Source organism: Pteropus vampyrus, unplaced genomic scaffold, assembly GCF_000151845.1.
Source record: "Pteropus vampyrus isolate Shadow unplaced genomic scaffold, Pvam_2.0 Scaffold117, whole genome shotgun sequence".
NCBI classification, from domain to species: Eukaryota; Metazoa; Chordata; class Mammalia; order Chiroptera; family Pteropodidae; genus Pteropus; species Pteropus vampyrus.
Window position 1 is genome coordinate 4,239,656 of NW_011888898.1, and position 6,768 is coordinate 4,246,423.

Below are 6,768 nucleotides of genomic sequence, written 5' to 3' on the forward strand. Positions count from 1 at the left end.
GCCTTTATTAAGTTGTTACTGATTTAGCGGACACCCTGCTTTACTCAGTCATCCCTACGGTGATCGGATCTGCATGTTGCTCACCACTGTGTCTCCGTCTAGCAGAATTCCTGGTGCATGAATGGAACTCATCATAAATTGCCTCATTTGATGGAATCGTAGTACATTTTCTTCTGCACACTTCATCGCACCTAACAGTGTTTTGCATCGAGTAGTCGTTCAAAAAATACTTGCTGAATGACTGTATAACTGATCAATTAGTTACTTTTCAGCTGAGCAGTTACGTTTGTCCTTACCAGTGAATAAAATAATGACTGCAAAAGTGCTTTTATGTCTGTACATCCATTATCCAAATTAAATGCTTCTCTGAGCTTCGGAGAGCACGATGATTTGGTTCTTTTGATTTTAAGCTCAGATTGTTTCCGTTTTGATAAATGCAGGTTTGTAGACCTGTGAAATTTGTGTTGTGGCTGCTGAGAAAGCATGATGCTGGTGGCCAATTTAAAAAATTCTTAAGGAGATTTATATGCTTTCGAAATGATGGTAAGTTCTGGAATGAGACTCAACAGAGTCCGTTTTAGGGAATTTGCTTTAGGGAGATAAGTGAAGAGCCGAGAAGCCGAGAAGCCAGCTTGGCTGTGATACCCCCAGAGACAAAACTCGTCTTGATAGATGGTGCTGAACTCGGCAAATGCCGAGTTCCTGTCCCAAAGGGGCTTCCTGTTTTCCGATAATTGGCAACTCTATCTGTTGGCTGCAAATGTGTTTGGGGAAAGGAGTAAAACTGTCTTTGGCCCTCAGGAGGGTAAGACAGTTGTCCTCTTGACTCGAATAGAACTCTGCTTCTAAGTAACCTCCAACGGCTTATCTGTGGTGAGATCTTTGGGTATCTAATCACAGGCTGCTTGGAGCTGAAATAAGAATTCTGCGGGAAAGAAAGTTGGGAGGTAGAAGACGGGAATCAGTCTTCCTCCAGCACATTCTCCAAAAGGGATCCCTTTGTGACAACGTTTTGAAGGTAATACGCCGATGTGAGCAGAGTTAAGGCTGAGGTGAAAGGGCCTCAGAGAGACAATGTGAAATTAGTCTTCTAGCATTGTACTGTGGAGCCAAGCAGGCAGCTTTCTGCCTGCGTTCACTCACTCCCGCCCTCCAAAGACGCAGGCTTTCCCCAGTCTTGGCTCCAGCCCTCTGGTCCCTGAGTCTCATACAAACTAGAGGAGAAGACAGAACTGCCTTGTTCTGGAGCAGGAACGTTTAGGGCTGCGCGAGGGGCAGCACCTCTTCCTGTCCCGGCTTCAGGTCTTCAGTGATGGGTGGGCTTAACAGCACGGCCCCTGAGGAGACTTGCAGAGCCAGCTCAGGATGCCTTCCCTCAGTCACCGAAGCTGCTTCCATACCTGGGAGTTGCCGCTCCTGCAGAGTGTGCAACACACCTTCCTCCCTCACCCTCCCCCGGCAGGGACTGCTGAGATTAATGGAACTCTACTGCAATTTAATCTATCTTCTTTGATTGTGCACCATTAAATATTAGTGCAAGTCACGGTGCAGATGGGACCAATGACATTCTGGCATGACCGAGGAACATTTTCAGAAGTCTCATCTCTGCACAGCAGCGATCCCTTACCTGTTGACCAATGCTTGTCTCCGCCTCATTCTGCACCAGGTGACAGCCAAGTTCTAAAACTATCCTCAAGTTCACATGGAAGGGCCAGTGGAGTTTAAGTTTCAAAACTCTAATAAAGGAGCTTAGTACTGTCCATCAATTGATGAATGGTTTGACAAATGTGGTGTATCCCTTATATAAAATATTTGGCTGTAAGAAAGAATGAAGTCCTATAACATAGATTAACCTTGAAACATTATGTTAACTAAAAGAAGCAAGTCAAAAAAGGCCAGGCATGTATGATTTCGTTTATGTGATATATCCAGAATAGGCATATTTATAAAAACACACAGCAGATTCGTGGTTGCTGGGGGCTGGTGGCAGGTTGGCGGGAAGAGGAATTGGAAATGACCGTTAATGGGTAAAGGGTTTCTTTTTGGGATGATTAAGATGTTCTGGATTTAAGTAGTGGTGATGGTTGTGCAACTTTGCAACTATACTAAAATCCATTGAACAGTATATTTTAAATGATGAATTTTATGGTATATGACTTCTATCTCAATAAAAAATCACATGAGAAAAATTTTGAATGGTGCACAATCAAGGAAGATATGTTAAAAGTTAAAACAGAAAAGAATTCCAATTTCAACCACTCATTGAAAAAAAGCAGTAATATGGTAGAATGTGGGCCCTTGCTCTTGCAAAGCAGCAGGGGCCTGGGGCTGAGTGGCAAGTCCTCCCTCAGAGGGGGCCTGGGCTCCCCACTTTGCTGAGTCTCCACTCTCCTCGTATTCATTTGTTTTTGCTATCACCTGGTCCCCGAAGGCACTGAGTTTCGTGGGGCCGCCATGGTGGACAGCTTTCGTGGCACCACTGACTCTGTGTTCCATCAGAGCAGTGCCCCCTGGCGTGTCCAAAGAGGCAGCCCTGTAAAGTTACACCGACTCGTCCCACCCCAGGAATCTCTTGCAGCGGTTCATGCGGGACCCCCGCGGACCAGTGAGACTGAGCATGAGTGTGGCCAGCTGCGTGGGGCAGAAAGTCCTTGCTTTCCTTCCTTCCCTGCCTCATTCTGCGTTCCCCTCCCTCCTGCATCCTGGGGTTTCACTCCCCCCAAGTTTTAGCTCAACATCTTTTTCTTCATCTCCATTTTCTGGGAACATGGACTGAGATGGTTATCACCGCTATTGTTACTTACTGGGACACCCCGTCCGCGTTGAACTGGGGCGATCAGGACTCTAGCCCTGAAGTCGGAGGCTTAGCTGTGGTTTATTAGAAACAGCATTGGACCGAGAGTCGAGGAAAGAAAAAGGGTCCCAGCTTTCCACTTGGCTGCCTGTTTTTAAGGATGACTAGAGGTGATCCCTCATGTGGCCTTGGGGGATTTAAGAGGGGGGTGATTTCAGAGGATTTGGGGGTTTGTGAAAAAATAAGCTGAGGAAAGCAGTGACATCGGAGTGGTGGGTTGGCACCATGTTTGGCAGGAACTAAACCTGGTTATTCTCATAGTCAATTTTTATTCATTTTTTTTTTTTGTCAGCTTATACCCTCTTGCCGGGTCTATACAATATAAATGAAGGAGTTGGCAACTGCCTGGTTTCTCTGTGCCCACTGCCCAGTAGCCATCCTGGCCTCAGAGCTTTGCTTTGGGGCCTGACAGGTCTGCTCCAATCAACTCAGGGAGCCTGTGTGTGTCAGGGGGACAGGGGGCTCCAAATATTGATATTGAAAGACGGCTAGTCTTTTTCCTCTATTTGGAAGTACAAACCTTTCTTGACTGTTAGGAACGGGGTCTTTTCCAGCAGCTGCGTCTGACCAGGCACAAATTGAGAGCTGGGTTCAAGTTTGTACTGGGGTCACTCTTGGCTTTGACATGAAACATATGTCATAGTTCACTCATGAGACTCACGCCTGAGAGCAATGTCAGCCTCTGAGGAAATACAAGCCCTGGCAAGGGGACATTACAATTCCTCAGGAAGTAAAGACTTCTCCTTCTTTAACCGCCCCCAGCCCACATCGAAATCTGTCTTCGCAGGCTTTCTAGAGTCGTGAATTAAGTTGTCAGTCAGAATTGCCCGAGGACTTATTATCGTTGGGTTCAAGAGGCACTAGACGCTGCTAAAACCTTTACAAATTAGATTTTGAATTCATAGCACCTATGGTTACTTGAGGAAGCAGGAATACTTTATTAAAACACACAATTTATAACAGAAACACTTTCTTGGAGTAGAAGTTCAGGGAATCTGTGTTTTAACATGTTCCTCTGACACTGCAACAACACACGCACACACACACACACACTCACACACGGAGACACACATCCTTCTCTTATGTTTTTTAAATCTTGTCTTTGTCTAAATCTTGTGGGTTCCCTAAAGAGAGAGATTTCTTCTTGTGTTTCTTTTATAACCCCTAAAATGTTCCCAGGACACTTACTAAATATTTCCTGACTTGTCGAGATTCTGACAGTCGGCCAGAAAGACTCTTTCTCTGTTACTAGGAAAAGCGACGTGAGAAGAATCATTCTCAGGGAGCACTAGAGATTCCTTTGCCCGGCAGGGTTTGTTTTTAGTCTCTTAAGGGATATAAACCTGAGTGTTGCTTTTCTACTAGTTTCGGGCCCCATGTCTCTGCCTACAGAGAGTTGAAAATCAGGCCATTCCCAGGCCAGTGACTCGGCACTAAAGAAGTTATCAGTCTCAGGTTTAAAATGAACGGAAGAATGCAGAAGAGACAATTCATTAGACGGGGGAGGTAAGCAGTAAGCACATTTTGCAACATAAAAAAAGTTCTGGAATCTCAATCTGGAATTCTGGAAACTGGAGGCGGAAGCTGCCAGTTTGGGGATAGAAAATGTTATGTAGCTTAAAACTCTTTAAGGATATTTTATCAAAAGATCCACTCCCTGTGATGTTATTTTGGGTGCCTCTTTTATAACCAGATGACGCCTGTTAGCGTTTCGCTGACTTGAAATCACAGCGCTAATTATAGTCTCTGTCAGAAAAGGAAGCGGGTCTCCAAACGGTGCCTAACTGATACGTTCATTTCTATACCCCCTTCCATCTTGTCTCAGATGATCAGCGTGAAAATGTTTATGAGTCATTTATTTTGGGGACAAAAAGCAGAATGATGGGGAGGAAGTGAGCCAGAGAACATCTTCTTTCTTCTTTATCTTTTTCGTCCTAGGTCATCCACTGTAGCACAGGTCACTGGAGATGGTCTGTGAACTTGGTTGCCCTGCTCCGAAGTAGAAAACTGAGAAGACCTGTGGTTTCTCCCGTTGATGGCAAGGGCAGACCTTTCTTGCAAGGTGCCCACCACCCACTGCTTCTATCCATGGTGTGAGGGCCTTCATTGGAGCCAGTCTCCAGTAAGGGCAGACTAGGAAAGGCTCATGTTCCAAGTGGGACAGTATAGTAGTAGGTTTTTACCATGATAGTAACATACCAGCTCAAAATTCAGTGACTTACAACAGCATTCATTTTCACAGTCAAGGGTCTGTAGTGTCAACTATGGTTTGGCTGATCTTGCCTGGCCTTGTCTGGTCATCTGTGGCTCGGCTTAAAGACCAGCTGGGCTTGGCTGCAGGCTGTGATGGTCTCAGTTCAGCTTCATGTTGTTCTGGGACTCTGGCCGGAACAGGAGCAGCTGCCTGGGGCATGCTTGGATGTGCACGGATGGAGTACAAGTCATGTGGGTGTAGGGCCTCTCTGCTCAGTGTGTTTTGTACGAAGTCTGCTCGCACGGGCCAAAGCAAGTTACATGGTCAACCAATGTTTCCTAATGCTTATTACATATCCACCGTGATGCCGGAGATGACTTTAGGCACTATTCGGATAGATTTTTTTTAAAGCTATATATTTATCGTTATAGTTATCTTCGATTTATTGCAAGGGATAGTAGTTTTTACTTTTAGAGTTGTGATATCAAGTTTTCTGTATACATACATTTATTTTAGTAAAACATGAGTCAAATTAAGCAAATCACTGTAAATGGGGTACAAATAAGGCAAAATTTTGAGGACGTTTTCAAAACACCCTCCTAACTCTGTACCCACGTCCCTTTACCAAGAGGCTCGTTATTGTTTTCTTTCTAGAAATAGCCACACGCTCCAAGCAGTTCCTTGAACCCTCTTGGTCTTTCTCCATCACCGTCTTTACGGATCTCACGGTGACCAGGTCAGTCTCACAGGCCCTGCTTACTCTCTGTCCCTGGTCTTCTCCGGTCCATGTTATCAGCACTGGAGATTCAGTCACGTGTCTGTCCCAATGGCCACCACCCCTTCTTTCTTGCTTGCTAACAGAATCTAAGGTTGCTAGATAAAATTCAGACCATGCAGTATCTGGGACAAATTTGTATGAAGACTATGCATTGTTGAACTGAGTAGGCAACCTGTACTTTTAATTGCTAAATCTGGCCACCCTAGCAGAGCCCCTTTCAATGTGCTCACACAAGTGATGGGTCATTGTTGGTCTGTGCTCCGGAGTCAGCGCTCTGGGTTCCAAGTGAAGCGATGCCACCCACCAGCCAGTTTCACTTGTGTTTGAACTAAGAAGATAACAGTATCTTCCTCAGAGGGTGTCAGAAGGGTTAAATGGGTTAATACCTGATAATGCACTTAGGAGAGTTTCTGGGCACAGAGTAAATTTTGGGTTTTCCGATAGAACAGGTGGCACCCTCTCAACCCACAGTACCCTTTGGTGGTTGTGTGAGAATCCAACCAGCATGGAGACGCTGTGTCTTTGGCCTCACCTGTCCACATGCTGAGCTTTGCGGGGAGGAGGAAGTTTGTGTTCTAGGAGAGAATCTAGCATTATCATTAATTTATGACCAAACTTATTTTTAAAACAGCTTCCCCTAAATAAGATGAAGTAAGTCCATCAGAGAGTGTCTTTGAAATGACTTTTAAGTAGGCGAAGATTTCAAGCGTGCTACCTGCTCTCTAGTGCTGGGAAGTTGCAGGTCGCGCCTTTAGGAAAGTGAGAAAGATCAGAGCCTGACAATAGCCCTGAGTCAATGGTGAATCCTTTGAAATAAACCAGTGCCGTGTCTGACCTCCGGTTCTGAACTTCATGTGTTCAAGGTAGATGGAGATAAACTGAATCAACAACAGAGAAAGCAAATTCGAACCCCCAAGGGATTTCTTTTTAATGGGGCCACTC